The sequence below is a fragment of the Protopterus annectens genome, chromosome 5.part1, assembly GCF_019279795.1.
Source record: "Protopterus annectens isolate FY-2018-M chromosome 5.part1, PAN1.0, whole genome shotgun sequence".
Taxonomy (NCBI): domain Eukaryota; kingdom Metazoa; phylum Chordata; order Ceratodontiformes; family Protopteridae; genus Protopterus; species Protopterus annectens.
The window spans coordinates 157,807,893-157,827,358 of record NC_056736.1 but is presented as its reverse complement, the minus strand read 5'-3'; positions in this window follow the sequence as shown (position 1 = coordinate 157,827,358).

The following is a 19,466-nucleotide window of genomic DNA, read 5'->3' as shown; positions in this document are numbered from 1 at the left end:
TCGCCATAATATTAAGTGTTTTTAAATGGCCGTAAAAAACACTAAAAGACAATGCAAATTAGGTAATCCTGCACAAGTTAAGATGTTAAAAACTCGATACTATGTGCAACCCCATACCCATTCTTAATTTTGCACTAAGGGGTACTAACCAAAATGGAGATAAAGGGTGTGTAGAGATAGAGAAGAAATGTGTTACCTTAAGTAACTTTTGTATTTCAGCACTGCCAGGATATTACATGCTTCATTTAATCCTGGGTAAGAAAAGGCATTAAGGCGTAACTGCCATTCTAATTCTCTAATCTCGAGTAGGAGAGGTTGTGGACCACCTCTTATACCTACATTTACACAATCGATGCCCATGTAAGTGAAACTATGTCCCGTATGTTTAATAATATGTTTGGAAAGAGCATTGTCGCCCTTTTTGTTTCTAATTGCATAATTATGTTGGTAAACACGGTCCCTTAGTCTGCGGTCCGTCTTACCAACATAAAATGCAGGGCAACAATTACAAAACGCAAGGTACACCACAGATTTAGTGTTGCAGGTGATTTTATGGTTAATGGTGTATTTAATACCATTAACAAAGAAAGAGTTGCACACTTTTAGAAGTCTGCACAAATTACACATACCACAAGTAAAAGTGCCATTTTGTCTAGAGAAAAAATCTATTGGTTCTTCCCTTGATTGAAGTAACTCTTTCAAGTTGTTACCCCTCTTAAAAACAAAGGAAGGTTGTAAACCCAGAGTTTCAATTAACTGTGAGTTATTCAAAATGAAGAACCAGTTTTTCTTAATAATTGAACAAATGGCATTGATGTGTCGGTTGTAAGTAATGACTAGACTAGACTTAAAGTCAACACTAGTGGTTTTTTGTGAGGTGCTTGGTTCATCACACTCAACATAAACCTCAGGATTGTTAAACAATAGTGTATAACATCCTGATTCCAACCTGTGTGTAATAGGGGAGTCGACTTTCCGTTGTAATAGAAGGGGTTTGTAAAACCCATTCTCTCTCTTAAGGGAGACTTCATCGATTAAACAATCAATGAACTCACTAGGATACCCCCTATTTGAAAACATGGTCTTAAGGTTTAAACAGTCGGTATCAAAGGCTTCAATGGTGTTACACATACGGACAGCACGGACCAATTGACCTTTCACAATTGACTTCCTCTGTTTCCATGGGTGGTTGCTGTCAAAATGAAGGAAGCCATTACAGTAAGTTGTTTTCCTAAAGATACTAGACAAATAACCCTGATGGACCACATCTTTGACCAATTTGATGTCAAGATAATCAATTTCTCTAGTAGAAAAATGGTGAGTGAATTTTAAAAATGTGGAAGAGCCATTCATATATTTGACCAAATTGGTAGCCTGCTGTTCATCACCATCAAAAAGGATGAATACATCATCCAAAAACCGAGTGTAAAATCTAATTGAACTTTGAAAGGTGATGTTGTTCAAGAGGCAGGTGTTCTCCCAGTATGCAACTACTAAATTTGCTACACTGCCACATAAGGTGAACCCATGGCGATCCCTCTTTTTTGTAAGTAATAACACTTATCAAAAATAAAGAAATTGGAAGACAGGACAATGTCCAAGAGTTGTGTGACAACTGAGATCTCATCCCTAGGGGCTTCTAATTTTAAAAGCATTAATTCAACCCATTCAATAGCCTCCTGATGTGGAATAGATGTGTATAAGTCAACTACATCTATTGTTAGAAAATTGAGAGACATGTCGAAAGGGATCTTATCCATGGATTGAAGGAAAGACCATGAGTCTCTACATATCTGGGGGATGAGCTTGAGGTACTTAGAAATAATGTGGTCCACTACCCTGGCGCAAGGGTGGGTAATTGAGTTCCTACCGTCAATCAAAGCCCGCATTGGTGGATCAACTAAGTTTTTATGAATTTTCGGGATCCCAAACATGATTGGGATCCTCGGAAAAGAGATGTTGATAAAGTTAAAGGTGTCAATATCGATCAACCCATCGATAAACAGGTCTCTAAAGTACCCTTTAATTTTATTATGTTGTCCAGACATCTCATTTAAAGATGATAACTCGTATGCGGGCGAATCCAGGACTCTTAACATCCTAGAATTGTAATCTTCTTTGTTGAAGATGACAAGCCCCCCACCCTTGTCAGGTTTAATAACTCTGATAGGCATGTCCCGTAGATTTTTCAATCCATTTCTTTGTTCGCGTGAAATGTTGCTCCCATTATCAACCCATTTAAGGTTTTCAAAAAGTTGCCTTAAGTCTAGTTCACAGGCACATTCAAACATATGGAGAGAAGGGTGCAACGGGGGGTTAAAAACACTCCTCATTTTAAAGGTAGGTTTATCATTAGACAAATCCCCTTGAAATAACACTTTAAGGTTCAACCCCCGAACAAAACATTTCAAATCAGTAAGAACTTTAGGAAGGTGAACACTTTGGTCAGGAACAAAGGATAAACCAAAGGCTAACAAATCTATCAAGTCTCTATCAATATACATGGTAGAAAAATTGTAGACTTTAAAGTCCCCTTTTGTGTTAATGAGGACTGTAGGTGCAGACGTGGGTGTTACTATACATCCATCGTCAAAGTCTATTTGGATTTGTTCTTGTTGTTCTGCCTCTGGTAATACTTCCGTCCTAAAAAAGGCTTCTGTTGCCCTCTATAATTAGGACGATTCCCTTGATTATTGTGATTCTCTCGAATCCTGTTGCTTCTTCTCGGTTCCTGAGCCACCGGATTGTCATCCGTGAAATCAGGATCATAGATAATCCCATCAGGGGAATCATCGTGTAACTCATCCCTGACAAGAGGTACACCCTCTCTGTTGTTGTCGTTGATATTGTTGATGCGTTGTCCAGGTTGTAAATTGTTCCTATTCATGGATTTCTGCAAGTTGGGATATGCAAGTTGACTAGAGTAGGCTTGCCTATCTCTAATCAATTTCTTATTTTTGTTGGATTTGAATTTTACCAACAAAGCATCAATACTTTGAAAGGTACGATTGTAATCGTATTTGTACCTGACAAAGTTAGAGTCACTTTTAATTTTGTCATCAAGATCACTGGTTTCAACCAGTAAAGTGTCAATTTGTCTTGAATAATGTTGCACCATTAACTCAAGTAACTCTAGCCCTTGTTTGTCAAAAAGGCTGGATAGTTCATTAATAAAAGTAGTGTCCTGAAACAACCCTGTAGGGGCGAACTCCTTAGGCCCTTAGGGATAATTTTCTCTTTAATGCATTGTCTAAAATAGGAGACTTCCAATTGAAGTTTCCTTATTTTTAACATTTTGTCATCTAAAGTTTTAAGGTAGTTAATAATGCTGTCAATGGCATTACCTGTCGAATTACTTCCCGTAGCCGGTGGACCCGAAGCGGTCGGGGAACCAAATTCAAAAACATCCAGGTTCCCTACCCATGCTGTGAAAGAGGGCACACCAATAAGCCCAGGGTTAGTATCCAAGCGCCCGTCGACTCCGTTCAGAAGGCTGTTGTGGTCTGGCGCTGAATTCCTGTCCAAGGAATGCCGTTCAAATGTTGAAACTCTATCAGGCAAGTGCCTTTCACTGTTATGATTTTCACCGGAGCCTGTAAGGCACCCTGACCTGTTCGAACTGCCAGGCTCCATAAGAGTGGATGAATTAGAACTATAAGTCGCCCGCTGGGGTTGACCAGGAGGTAAAGACGCTGATGATCCGCAAGACAAGTTCATGCCTATAGAAGCGTTAGTAGCGTTAAACCCGGGCAGGTTTAAGTTTAAATTCTGTGCGGCTGGTGTTCCATTGTTTTCAATCCTGTCAAGTCGGGTGTTGAGAGCGTCCAAGCGCTGTGTTAACAGGAGTATGAGAGAGTCCATGCTCTTAGGTTCTTCATTGGTGGAACCAATCGGTTAAAAAAACATATAAAAGGTTTTTCTAACAGCCTATTTCCTTTCTTATAAGAGGTTTATTTAAAAACCACAAAGCATTCAAAAACCTCACTACAAAGTCACAGTTTCAATATGTTTTTTAACCGATTTGTGTATACATATACACAAACAGTTTTATTGACTTGTTAAACTGTACTAATCTATGTGATTGTGTACCTTGGTACACTTTTTATTGATTGTAAATATTGATTTTTATACATATATAAAAAGTGTACTTTTAAAAAATAGATGTACGCTTGAAAGGAAATGACATCATTTCCTTTCCACATGTTTAAATTGATTGTGTTCTGTGTTTTCATTGTCTGATGAAGCTTCTTTTGCTTTGGAAGCGAAAACGTTTTTATATTAAATTGCGTTTACAAAGAATCAACGAGGAAGTATCTTTTTATTGCCTTTAGCAATTCAGTTGTATTTATTTTTGATACATCCTTGTGCTGACCGGTTGGGTCCTGGTGCCGTACGCTATTTGTTTTGGACTCGTCTGTTTATTTCTTGGTCACTAGTATGTCTGTTTCTGGCTCTACGAGCCCCAGGACACCGGTTCTTTTTGGTTCCAGTAGCGGTTCCACCAATGAAGAACCTAAGAGCATGGACTCTCTCATACTCCTGTTAACACAGCGCTTGGACGCTCTCAACACCCGACTTGACAGGATTGAAAACAATGGAACACCAGCCGCACAGAATTTAAACTTAAACCTGCCCGGGTTTAACGCTACTAACGCTTCTATAGGCATGAACTTGTCTTGCGGATCATCAGCGTCTTTACCTCCTGGTCAACCCCAGCGGGCGACTTATAGTTCTAATTCATCCACTCTTATGGAGCCTGGCAGTTCAAACAGGTCAGGGTGCCTTACAGGCTCCGGTGAAAATCATAACAGTGAAAGGCACTTGCCTGATAGAGTTTCAACATTTGAACGGCATTCCTTGGACAGGAATTCAGCGCCAGACCACAACAGCCTTCTGAACGGAGTCGACGGGCGCTTGGATACTAACCCTGGGCTTATTGGTGTGCCCTCTTTCACAGCATGGGTAGGGAACCTGGATGTTTTTGAATTTGGTTCCCCGACCGCTTCGGGTCCACCGGCTACGGGAAGTAATTCGACAGGTAATGCCATTGACAGCATTATTAACTACCTTAAAACTTTAGATGACAAAATGTTAAAAATAAGGAAACTTCAATTGGAAGTCTCCTATTTTAGACAATGCATTAAAGAGAAAATTATCCCTAAGGGCCTAAGGAGTTCGTTCGCCCCTGCAGGGTTGTTTCAGGACACTACTTTTATTAATGAACTATCCAGCCTTTTTGACAAACAAGGGCTAGAGTTACTTGAGTTAATGGTGCAACATTATTCAAGACAAATTGACACTTTACTGGTTGAAACCAGTGATCTTGATGACAAAATTAAAAGTGACTCTAACTTTGTCAGGTACAAATACGATTACAATCGTACCTTTCAAAGTATTGATGCTTTGTTGGTAAAATTCAAATCCAACAAAAATAAGAAATTGATTAGAGATAGGCAAGCCTACTCTAGTCAACTTGCATATCCCAACTTGCAGAAATCCATGAATAGGAACAATTTACAACCTGGACAACGATCAACAATATCAACGACAACAACAGAGAGGGTGTACCTCTTGTCAGGGATGAGTTACACGATGATTCCCCTGATGGGATTATCTATGATCCTGATTTCACGGATGTCAATCCGCTGGCTCAGGAACCGAGAAGAAGCAACAGGATTCGAGAGAATCACAATAATCAAGGGAATCGTCCTAATTATAGAGGGCAACAGAAGCCTTTTTTAGGACGGAAGTATTACCAGAGGCAGAACAACAAGAACAAATCCAATAGACTTTGACGATGGATGTATAGTAACACCCACGTCTGCACCTACAGTCCTCATTAACACAAAAGGGGACTTTAAAGTCTACAATTTTTCTACCATGTATATTGATAGAGACTTGATAGATTTGTTAGCCTTTGGTTTATCCTTTGTTCCTGACCAAAGTGTTCACCTTCCTAAAGTTCTTACTGATTTGAAATGTTTTGTTCGGGGGTTGAACCTTAAAGTGTTATTTCAAGGATTTGTCTAATGATAAACCTACCTTTAAAATGAGGAGTGTTTTAACCCCGTTGCACCCTTCTCTCCATATGTTTGAATGTGCCTGTGAACTAGACTTAAGGCAACTTTTGAAAACCTTAAATGGGTTGATAATGGGAGCAACATTTCACGAACAAAGAAATGGATTGAAAAATCTACGGGACATGCCTATCAGAGTTATTAAACCTGACAAGGGTGGGGGCTTGTCATCTTCAACAAAGAAGATTACAATTCTAGGATGTTAAGAGTCCTGGATTCACCAAGATACGAGTTATCATCTTTAAATGAGATGTCTGGACAACATAATAAAATTAAAGGGTACTTTAGAGACCTGTTTATCGATGGGTTGATCGATATTGACACCTTTAACTTTATCAACATCTCTTTTCCGAGGATCCCAATCATGTTTGGGATCCCGAAAATTCATAAAAACTTAGTTGATCCACCAATGCGGGCTTTGATTGACGGTAGGAACTCAATTACCCACCCTTGCGCCAGGGTAGTGGACCACATTATTTCTAAGTACCTCAAGCTCATCCCCCAGATATGTAGAGACTCATGGTCTTTCCTTCAATCCATGGATAAGATCCCTTTCGACATGTCTCTCAATTTTCTAACAATAGATGTAGTTGACTTATACACATCTATTCCACATCAGGAGGCTATTGAATGGGTTGAATTAATGCTTTTAAAATTAGAAGCCCCTAGGGATGAGATCTCAGTTGTCACACAACTCTTGGACATTGTCCTGTCTTCCAATTTCTTTATTTTTGATAAGTGTTATTACTTACAAAAAAGAGGGATCGCCATGGGTTCACCTTGCGGTGGCAGTGTAGCAAATTTAGTAGTTGCATACTGGGAGAACACCTGCCTCTTGAACAACATCACCTTTCAAAGTTCAATTAGATTTTACACTCGGTTTTTGGATGATGTATTCATCCTTTTTGATGGTGATGAACAGCAGGCTACCAATTTGGTCAAATATATGAATGGCTCTTCCACATTTTTAAAATTCACTCACCATTTTTCTACTAGAGAAATTGATTATCTTGACATCAAATTGGTCAAAGATGTGGTCCATCAGGGTTATTTGTCTAGTATCTTTAGGAAAACAACTTACTGTAATGGCTTCCTTCATTTTGACAGCAACCACCCATGGAAACAGAGGAAGTCAATTGTGAAAGGTCAATTGGTCCGTGCTGTCCGTATGTGTAACACCATTGAAGCCTTTGATACCGACTGTTTAAACCTTAAGACCATGTTTTCAAATAGGGGGTATCCTAGTGAGTTCATTGATTGTTTAATCGATGAAGTCTCCCTTAAGAGAGAGAATGGGTTTTACAAACCCCTTCTATTACAACGGAAAGTCGACTCCCCTATTACACACAGGTTGGAATCAGGATGTTATACACTATTGTTTAACAATCCTGAGGTTTATGTTGAGTGTGATGAACCAAGCACCTCACAAAAAACCACTAGTGTTGACTTTAAGTCTAGTCTAGTCATTACTTACAACCGACACATCAATGCCATTTGTTCAATTATTAAGAAAAACTGGTTCTTCATTTTGAATAACTCACAGTTAATTGAAACTCTGGGTTTACAACCTTCCTTTGTTTTTAAGAGGGGTAACAACTTGAAAGAGTTACTTCAATCAAGGGAAGAACCAATAGATTTTTTCTCTAGACAAAATGGCACTTTTACTTGTGGTATGTGTAATTTGTGCAGACTTCTAAAAGTGGGCAACTCTTTCTTTGTTAATGGTATTAAATACACCATTAACCATAAAATCACCTGCAACACTAAATCTGTGGTGTACCTTGCGTTTTGTAATTGTTGCCCTGCATTTTATGTTGGTAAGACGGACCGCAGACTAAGGGACCGTGTTTACCAACATAATTATGCAATTAGAAACAAAAAGGGCGACAATGCTCTTTCCAAACATATTATTAAACATACGGGACATAGTTTCACTTACATGGGCATCGATTGTGTAAATGTAGGTATAAGAGGTGGTCCACAACCTCTCCTACTCGAGATTAGAGAATTAGAATGGCAGTTACGCCTTAATGCCTTTTCTTACCCAGGATTAAATGAAGCATGTAATATCCTGGCAGTGCTGAAATACAAAAGTTACTTAAGGTAACATATTTCTTCTCTACCTCTACACACCCCTTATCTCCATTTTGGTCAGTACCCCTTAGTGCAAAATTAAGAATTGGTATGGGGTTGCATATAGTATCGAGTTTTTAAACATCCTAACTTGTGCAGGATTACCTAACTTGCATTGTCTTTTAGTTTTTTACGGCCATTTAAAAACACTTAATATTATGGCGAGGCTGATTTTCTGTACACTTTATAAGAGTGGATTTGTGTTTATGAATAGCTTCATAAAAGGTTTTTCTAACAGCCTATTTCCTTTCTTATAAGAGGTTTATTTAAAAACCTCAAAGCACTTAAAAACCTCACTACAAAGTCACAGTTTCAATATGTTTTTTTTAACCGATTTGCGTATACATACACAAACAGTTTTATTGATTTGTTAAACTGTACTACTCTATGTGATTGTGTACCTTGGTACACTTTTTATTGATTGTAAATATTGATTTTTATACATATATAAAAAGTGTACTTTTAAAAAATAGATGTACGCTTGAAAGGAAATGACATCATTTCCTTTCCACATGTTTAAATTGATTGTGTTCTGTGTTTTCATTGTCTGATGAAGCTTCTTTTGCTTTGGAAGCGAAAACGTTTTTATATTAAATTGCGTTTACAAAGAATCAACGAGGAAGTATCTTTTTATTGCCTTTAGCAATTCAGTTGTATTTATTTTTGATACATCCTTGTGCTGACCGGTTGGGTCCTGGTGCCGTACGCTATTTGTTTTGGACTCGTTTGTATAAAAGGGGGGTTGAAACTATGTATGCCATCGCTTAGGAGGCTATAGTTTGCTTTGGAGAAATTTTTCATCCTTTTTGCTCTTGAGGGGGCAGATATGATCATTACTCTGAGCAAGACTGATTCATGATTAGACCTTAACAGGGAGGGCAACACACAGGGGGTAGTGCAGAGACCCCATATATTGGTGAGTACTAAATCTAGTACATTCGAGCCCCTTGTGTAGATGCAGACTATCTGTTCCAGAGCATTTGTATTAACACAGTCCAGGAACCTACAGGTAAGCATGTTTGTGCTCATATATGACTCCCAGTTGATGCAAGGATAGTTTAAATTACCCATGACCAAGATGTTTGGCTGCACTGTGAGTGACTCAAGTAGGTCCAGATAGGCAGAGTGGTTCTTGTGGTTCATGGTGGGGGACCTATAGCTAACAATGATATGGAAAGGGGTTTTACCTACAGGTAGTTGAACTTGGAGTAGCTCTGATAGTGTTTGACCAGTCTTAAAGTGTATTTGTCTTTAATGAAGATGGATACACCTCTGCCTTAGTTTCTTTCATGCTCATTTTGAGATCTGAAGAAGTGTAAGGCATTGTAGCCTCATATGGCCAGGGTGCTGTCTGCATCCTTGAACCATGTCTCTGTGACTGAACAGAAACTGGCATCCTTCAAGGTAAGGAGTGCTTCTAGTGAGTGCAGCTTCCGATTTACAGTCCTAGTATTAAGCAACACAACCTTGAGTTTGTCTCTAGTGGAATTTTTTTTTATGTCAGGAATGTTGTTGCTATGGCATCACCTTAAAGGCACTATGGGGAGGCAAGTACCTTTAGCACTAAACAAAAGCCAAGAGGCGACTGGTGAAGACCATCTCTGGCAAAGCAGGGTGGTCCTTTGACCATATCTTCCCAGGCTGACAGATACTGGATCCCCATGAATTGACACCAGAAGCTAAGCCAAATGTTGAAGTAAATCATTTTTTTTGTTTATATTGAGACAGCTTCCTGATTGAAGATAAAATGCTGCTTAGGGCTAGGGGCATACATGCCTGGGACACATAATCTGCAAGCTCAGTCATGTCTGTTTTCATATAGTCCAGTGAGGTACGTCTGAAGCCATTCACTCCAACATGCACTAAATTAGATCCATAACTGTACTTGTTGAGAGACTTGAGTGCATGCATGACCTGACAAATCCTGGCACCTGACAAGTAGCTGACCGTGACCTTTTCCTTGTCCAGGCTGGTGAGGGAGACATCTATGTGTCTCACTATGGAGTTGCCTATGACTAAGACATTTGGTTTTGAGGTGTTTTGCCTTGGGGGCTTATTGTCTGAGACACTATTGTGTGTATTATGTGTAGTAGATCCTGTTGGGTCTGCAGTGTGTGCAGTAGGCTTGCACTTGGGAGGTCTCTGATCTTTAGGTAGGATTCTAGTGAGTACCTCCTCATATGTGAGTTTATGTGTTGTGAGCTTGTTATGTGCAAATGGTGAAGTGTGTGTGCTGACAATCTTTTTGATATATGTTTTTTTGTTATACGAGATAACTGATTCAAAATTCACAGTATAGAAACATTTCTCATGTTTTGTATTTGTTTGTTTTTGGAGTAACTGGTTGTCAATATACATGAGGCAATGGCTACATTGCCTCAGGATGCCCATGTCAATCAGGCTGGCTGGAAAATGATGGGAAACTGTTCGCCCATTATGGCAGGTATATACTGTAGTAACTAGTGGGGAGCGGGTTAGATGGGCCATGTTTTTATGTAAGACTAACAAAAAGTGGCTATTCTATGGAGTGCTAGGGGTAGAAAACTGCATCAATGCTTCTCTGGGCAGCAGTGCAGTCTCTATGTTTAACTGAGTACAAACCTGTGTAAACACAATGCTTAATTACAAGTAAAGTTAAACAATTTTAAACAAAGTTACCAAAGGGAAATCCCAAGACCGAGCCTTCTTCCAGCAATTCCAGCCAACCAGCCCAGTTGTAATGCTCAAATGATACCAAACAGTCTAGACTGAGCAAGCCTGAATCTAGTCTGTGCTACAAAATGCATAAGTACTAGAAATTCAAAGTGCAGAAAATCACAGTCATAACAGCAAAAAAAAAAAAATTATAATAAAGCAACAATTCAGTAGAATACTCCCACAAGAGTGTAGGCCACAAACCTTCCTAGTGTGAAGTAACTGGTCTGGAACCCAAGTGCTTAAACCTGTACAAAGACACATAGCACAACAGGCACAATAAGCCTTCAACCAGCAATTCCCTGCTCAGAAGGGCAGAGGCTACCTCACCTCCCAAAAGAGTGTAGACCACAAACCTTCTTAATGTAAAATAACTGGCCTGAAGCCCAAGTACTTAAACCAGAGCTAAGACACATTTAGAATAACAGACACAATAAGCCTTCAACCAGCAATTCCCAATTTAGAAGTATGTAAGCTACCTCTTCTGCCACAAGAGTATAGACTACAAACCTTCTTAATGTAAAACAATTGGCCTGAAGCCCAAGTGCTTAAACCAACACTATGAGGCTTAGAGTAACAGTTACAATTTAATCAGGTCACTAACAAGCAGTAATAAATGCAGCAGAATAAATGCAATTGAACACTTTTCAGAACAAGCAGCAAAAGCAAAATAAAGTAATAAAGTAGGGAAAAACACTGATACAGTAAAAACAGCTGAATAAAGTTATTTTTTTAAGTTATTAAGATAAGTGGGAGGGAGGAAACAGAAGATAATTCATTGTCAAGAAACTAAGGGTGTGGGCCTTCGCAACTGACCTCTCAGTATTCAGTAGAATGAGCTGATGAGATGGGACTTGGGGGGAGGGTCCAAAATTAGATTTATAGTATGATTAGGAAACTTAAACGCTACCAAGTTTAAGAATACAACAACAGTTGAATTGCTGGGTGGGAAAAATAAAATGCAGACAGAGATCACCAATATTCAGGTAGAGTACAGCAAGCAAATCAAACAAACACTCCAGCTAAATATTGATGCCTCCAAATATTTCTAGCTAAATGAGAAACACTGTTACTCAGGTCCTCCCACTAATTAGCCAGTGTTATTCACTGTTCTGTTTGCAAAGTAATTATTTGCTAACTTTTCTAACTGACCCTAGCCAAGACCTCTTAAAACTCCAACAGAAGAGAAAACTTAAAACAAAATGTAATACAAGAAAAAGATAAAAAATAGAAGTAACCAAACCTTAAATGAAAAACTTCAGCTCAAACTAAAATGCAAGCAGGATCAGCAATATTCAGGCAGAGTACAGCAAGCAAGCCAAACAAGCAGTCCAGCTAAATAGAGATGCCAGTTGAAAGCAAGATGAGCAGCACCAGAGTAAAACAGTAAAAATAATGTGTTCTAATGGATCAAAACGTTGTTCATGTATATAACTGCCAAACTTACTTAGAAAATGCCAAGAATCCTTGACATAAGATGGTTCTTCACTTAAAATGGGGCTCAAAATAGCGTCAACCACAAGGGAAATACCTTCAGTGACTGAGTGAGGACTTGAAACTATAGGTCTTAAAGGGGGATCTTTTATATTCTTGTGGGTTTTGGGTATCCCGAAAATTACTCCTATACGTGGTTCAACTACTACACAGAAATCGTAAACCAGGATTCTTGGCATTTTCTAAGTAAGTTTGGCAGTTATATACATGAACAAGGTTTTGATCCATTAGAACACATTATTTTTACTGTTTTACTCTGGTGCTGCTCATCTTGCTTTCAGCTGGTTATTTTATTTACTTGGTTGTTTGGTTCCTGTGCTTCGTTTTCTGTTGGTTTTTCTGCACCATGTCTGAAGTGGGAGATGACGAGCTTTTAAACCTTACGGTACATCCAACGCCGACTTCGGCAGCAACTTCTTTGAGTGAACTGTTAACGGCTACTTTACTGGATATACAGAGTTCCCTGAAGATTCTGGTTTCGAGGGCCGACCGGAATGAATGTAACAATGTGGCGAAACATGGTATTGAAGGGGCATCGAGTCCGAACTCATCTTTCATTGAACTTGATACTGTTGTTGAGGCAGGAGACAAACGTGAGAGGGATTATTGCCGAGCCGCGGCGTCTGGTTCACGAGAGAAGCCTGCTTCAAATCACACTGCTGGCTGTAAATCAATACAAACATTTTTGGACGGAGTGCCAAATTCTTTTGGACGGGCAGGTAAAGAACTTCAAGGTTTTAATCAAAACGAAGTTAACAACAAACGTAATTTCCTTGTGAGGCTTTTGAAAAGGCACCGTTCTCTAGATTTAGAGAATAGTTATTTCAGACACTGTATTGATTTAGGCGTAGTCCCTAAGGGACTAAGATTTTTTAAATGCCCCAATGGGGTTACTGTAACTTCTCCTTTTTTCAGGACATTGGTTAATTTTTTTAACACTGCTGGAATAAATTTCTTAAATTTATTGGTTAACAACAACATTGAGAAAATGACTGAATTAAAGGGTGAAATAATCCGAGTAGAAAGTGAACTAGAAGATCTGCTAGGCTTACACAAATCGGGAGAGTTATTTTCAACTTTACATGATGAGCTGGAACAACACACGGCCGATGTCACGAGCCGCAAACGGGCAAAATTAACCCGTGATATTATGGCTTATGACAATGGCATTGCTTACAACAACTTCGCCAACAGAAGTAATTTAACGGAACAGGGAGGTGATACCAATCGCCATAAAAACTTTAACCCGAGGGGTACCGGGACTCGCACTGATAATTATAACAGTTTCAGTGATCCGAGGTTGGTCGAGACAGATGAGACAAGGGGTACAAAAGTAAAACAAACTGATAGCTGTTTCACCAACATTGTGCCCCACAAAGGTTCAAATAAAGAGTCCGCTAGCATTATTGTTGAAGACGGGGAAAATATTGTTGACAAAGGAGCTATTGACTTTGACAGTAATGACAGTGAGACCGATGGACATGGCACCAAATCTGATGGGTCAGTTCGACCCAAAGTTAAGTCTGGTAACAACACTGGAGGGAAGGTCACAAGCGGCTCTACTCCTGCATCAACTTTTTTAAACAAAAAAGGGAATCAAACCAGCAAGAACACTGTGTTTACTCGCAGTCGGACCTTTCTAGGATCCAATTCCTCGGGGGACGAGACCTAGACAGGACTATTGACCAGTTTAAAATTATTAATTTAACTGAACATTGTTTTTCTGAGCATGAAATTAACGTATTAAAACGTGGTTTAAATTTTATTCCCACTTTTAGGGCAAATGTGTCCAGTACTATAGTTGACATCAAGAAGTTTTCCAGAAAACTCAATGTAGCTTATGTGTTAGATTTTTTATCTAAGTCAAATCAACAGAGTAAGTCTTTGATTAAACCCTCTGTTTTTACTCCTCATTTACACTACACTATTAAAACTTTTGAGGAACAATGTATAGCTGACGTCAGCAGTGTTCTGAGTAACAAGAGGTACACCTTTGATAACCTTACTAAGGGGGAAAGACAGGCATTGAATAACCTTAAGTTGATGAATCATAACTTCAGGTTCATGAAGAGTGACAAGGGGGGAAACATAGTCATAATGAGTCAGAAGGCTTATCAACTCAAAATGTTACAAATAATTAGCAATCAAGATGAATATGAGACAATTAGTCTTTGTGACTTTAAAAGGAGGGTTCGGTTTATACACTCTGAACTATATGGTCTTTTTATGACAGGGGAAATAACAGGTGAGGTTTACGATTTCTGTGTAGTAGTTGAACCACGTATAGGAGTAATTTTCGGGATACCCAAAACCCACAAGAATATAAAAGATCCCCCTTTAAGACCTATAGTTTCAAGTCCTCACTCAGTCACTGAAGGTATTTCCCTTGTGGTTGACGCTATTTTGAGCCCCATTTTAAGTGAAGAACCATCTTATGTCAAGGATTCTTGGCATTTTCTAAGTAAGTTTGGCAGTTATATACATGAACAAGGTTTTGATCCATTAGAACACATTATTTTTACTGTTTTACTCTGGTGCTGCTCATCTTGCTTTCAGCTGGTTATTTTATTTACTTGGTTGTTTGGTTCCTGTGCTTCGTTTTCTAAATAGAGATGCCTTCAAATATTTCTAGCTAATAGAGGAATGCTATTTCTCAGCTCCTCCCACTAATTAGCGGATATTGTTCACTGTATGCAAAGGAATTTTTTGCTGACTTTTCTAACTGACCCTAGCCAAGACCTCTTAAAACTCCAACAGAAAATAAAACTTAAAACAAATAAATATAATAAAAGAAAAAGATAAAAAAATAGAAGTAACCAAACCTTAAATGAACAATTTTATTTCAGAATAAAATGCAGACAGAGATCAGCAATATTCAGGCAGAGTGCAACAAGCAATCCAAACATGATGTTGAAAATGATTGCAGTTCTTAACAGGATTTTAAGCACAACAGTTAATGTTTCCATTTTTTTTTTACCATCATTAGAAGAAGAATTCAGTGAACATAGCAATGCATTGTGGCATATATTTAGTGCCATAATCACTTCTCCAGCAGTTCTTGCTTACTGTAATGTAATACATAATATATGCTTAAATAGCTTTCCTACTATTTATCTACGCAATGAATTTTAGTGATCTCCCCCATGCCTACTTCATTACATTTCAGTTGTTTCTCTTGACTTATTTTTGATTATTTCTGATGCTGACATCTTCAAATAGAAATTCCCTTCAATGGAAAAAATAACCAAAGCTAAACTGATTGCAAAAGAAGAGCACATTCCCTCTTACTGTGAGCAAAACTTTCAGTGAAAAGATTCAACCCTTTACCCTGAACCTGGATGACTTTAACTACCCAAACATAGTCTGGAAGAACTACTCATGACAAAACACAAATGCCAAAAGATTCCTCAATTTGTCAATGCAAATGCTTTGGAGCAGCTAGTTGATACCCCCATAAGAGGTGATAATATCTTGGATTTGGTATTGACCAACATGAGTAACCACTGCAGCATCCCTGCAGTATCATCCTCCCTAGTAAGATCGACCATATAGTGGTCACTTTTGAAGTTGCCATCTTCCGTGACCCCTCCTAGCTAGGGTCAAACAAAAGAACTTCTTCAATGCTGATTACAGCCTCCTGAGGGATGGTAAAAACAGCTCCACAGCCCCCTTCCCCCTCTTGGAACTGGTGCCATTATCCAAAACTATACCAAAACACTATATGAACATGTATATAGATGCAAGGAATCAGGAATACCTGACAGGACTAAAAGTAAACCTGTCTGGTGGACATCTGCAATAAATAAACTCTATAAGAAAAGAAAAACAGTTGCTGTCCAGGACCAAAAAGGAGCAGGTGCCCAACTGGAAGCAACCTCTCTTTAGCCTGAACAAGCAAATAAGAGGACTAGTGAAATCCTCCAGAGCAAACTTCAGGTCCAAATTGTCCACATCTACTAGAGACAATCATAAGGCCTTCTTCAAATATGTCTGCAGTCTCAAAGAAAGCACCCAGATCTGTTCAGAACTGGTGGTCAAGGACACCACATATACAAATGCCGTAGATATAGCAAGCTTGCTGATTGACAAATTCTGGGAAAATGTCACCCCTTTGTCCCCCATCAGTAAATCAGGACATTCACAGTACCTGCCCTCTTCCTCTTATATCTAGGGATCAGGTCATCACTGCTCTCTCAAAGGCAAAAAATACAGCCTCCATTGGATCCAATAACATCCCAGGCTGCATCCTACATGAAATCAGGCAGGAACTTGCAGCACCATTAACCACCCAATTCAACCAAAGCCTGAGTGCCAGCTTTGTTCCAGCTGAGTGGAGGACAGCCACTATCATCTCTTTACACAAAGGTGGAGTATTCACCGATCTGAAAAAATTATAGACCCATCAGCCTAACCAGCCTGATCTGCAAGAACATGGAACAGTGTATCATGGACCTCATTAACAAGGACATTGGCAACCTCCAAACACTCTATCCCACACAGTTTGACTTTGTCAAGGGGAGGTCATGTCTACTAAATTTGGTTGACTTTTTTGAGACAGTCACCAAAGCCATGGACGTGGGGAAGATGGTGCATACAGCATACCTTGACCTGGCCAAAGCCTTTGATACTATTCCCCTCTCAGGCATAATATATAAACTCTCTCAACTAGGCCTCAATCCATATGTTACCAGATGGGTAGATAACTGGCTCACTGATAGAACCCACCTAGCCAAAATAGGGGAAGTCACCACAAGCAGTAGACCGATATCAAGCGGAGTACTCCAGGGTTCAGTCCTGGGGCCTCTGTTATTTGGATGTATTTTTTGAGGTGTAGGCCAAAACCAGTGGGCTATGGCTGACCGAGTTTACAGATGACTGCAACCTGGGCACTGTCATCAATTCTCCTAGTGACGTGGACAACTCAAAACTGAGTAGAGGGATAATGCTTTTAGGCTATCTGTGTATGGTAGATTTTTGAGGCCCTGGATTCTCTCCTGCTGCTGCATGTGGGTTATGAGGTACATGCCAAATGGAGCATTGTGCTCAGTAATTGGCCTTATAAAGGAAGAATACAAGGATCATATGACCTCATTGTCCCTGGATGAAATACCCTTACTTATGAGGTGGGCCATGTAGAAAGTTTTCCCTACAACGGAAGCAACATAATGGTCAAAAGTCAGGTTGCTATCAACCTGGGTGCCCAAATCCCTCACTACTAATTGTGTGCTTAGGACATTGTTACTAATAATATGATAACAATTGATAATATGTGGGGGCATTATATCCCCATAGGGAATGATGATGCATTTTTTGGCATTCAGCTTGAGGCCATGTTTCTGGCACCAGTCATTTGTTTGGGTGAGACCCTCTTGGAGGATGTCCACATCAATTGGGGAACTGATGACTGCACCCAGTTTGCAGTCATCTGCAAACTTGGTCAGCCATATCCCACTAGTTTTGGCCTGCACCTCAGTGAATCTCGAATAACAGAGGCCCCAAGACTGATCCCTGGGGTACACCGCATGTTATGGGTTTACTGCTTGAGGATAGCTTCTCCTATTTTGATTAGGTGGGTTCTATCAGTGAGCCAGTTTGCTACCCATCTGGTAACATATGGATTGATGTCTAGTTGAGAGAGTTTATCTACTATGCCCAAGTGAGGAATAGTGTCAAAGGTTTTGCCCAGGTCAAGGTAGGCAGTGTACCTTCTTCTCCTTATCCATGGCTTTGTTGACTGCCTCAAAGAAGTCAACCAGATTTAACAGACATGACCTCCCCTTGACAAAGCCAAACTGTGTGCGGTCAAGTGTTTGGAGGTTGCCACTGTCCCTGTTTTTGAGGTCCATGATAATCCATTACATGGTCTTGCAGATCTGGCTAGTTAGGCTGATGGGACTATAATTTCCTGGATCGGTGGCTGTCCTCCAGTTGGCTGGGACAAAACTAGTATTCAGGCATTGGTTGAATAGTGTACCGCAAGTTCATGCCTGAGATTATGTAGGATGCAGTCTGGAATGTTATCTGGTCCCATGGAGGCTGTATTTTTTGCCTTTGAAATGACAGTGATGACCTTTTCCCTAGAGATAAGGGGTGGTGGACAGGTACTGGGGATGTCCTGATTTGTTTCCCAACATTTACGTTGCTTGAACTACATTATATTAAACCAAATGTAAAATTTTTAACCAAATGCTTACTTAAGCCAAGTGTGTATCTGATAGTCTCAGTTTAAATTCTGCATTCTTTTCATCTTGTGTCTGTGTCATTGTCTTTAGGCAGCTCCATTTATCGGGTTAGGAAATAGCAAATAAAAATAAGTTCCTAAAATGTGGATTTAATGCACTAAGCAGTGTCCTTGTAAAAAAGTTAAAGCTATCAAATGTTTTGGATTGCATTGCCTGTGATAGTTTTGGTATGATTAAAACAATCCATGCTGTAAAAGTTATAGAATGATTTGCTAGCTAGAGCATTATTTAGAAAAAGGAGAATCAGATCATTAACCTTATTGTGAAATACAGTCACAAAGGCAATTTACATGTTCATTCTTCATGCATCACTATACAACATCCTTCTTAAACAGTTAGCTGCTGTATCACACGCTAAGGTGATTGTTGTTAGAACATAAAAGTAATATTGATAAAAATAATAATTCTGATGTGACTAACAGGTGTAATAAAAAGCATACGTGATTAGTACTTGAGATCAAACTTAGAAAATGCTCCAATCAAAGTGCTGAAAATTTGATGTAAAGTATTGATGGTATTTTTCAGAAATCTTTTGATTTGGTAAAGGCAGTTGTCCCAAGCGTCCATCCCATGACTCAGATTTGATGCATTATCACTTCTTATTCTTGTCTTTGAAGCTTTTCCCAGCTCCATTTTATTCATGTTATTAACAATACTACAACTTCTAATAGTAATAATGTAATATCTAGTTTGTGATCTGAATCATACTAACAAAAGACTTGCCTTTGTGGTTTAGATTGCTTGTAGCATCGTACCTTTCCCATTGGCTTGATTGTAGATCAGAAGATAATTAGACAGCCTGACAGAGTGAAAGAAACCTGAAGTG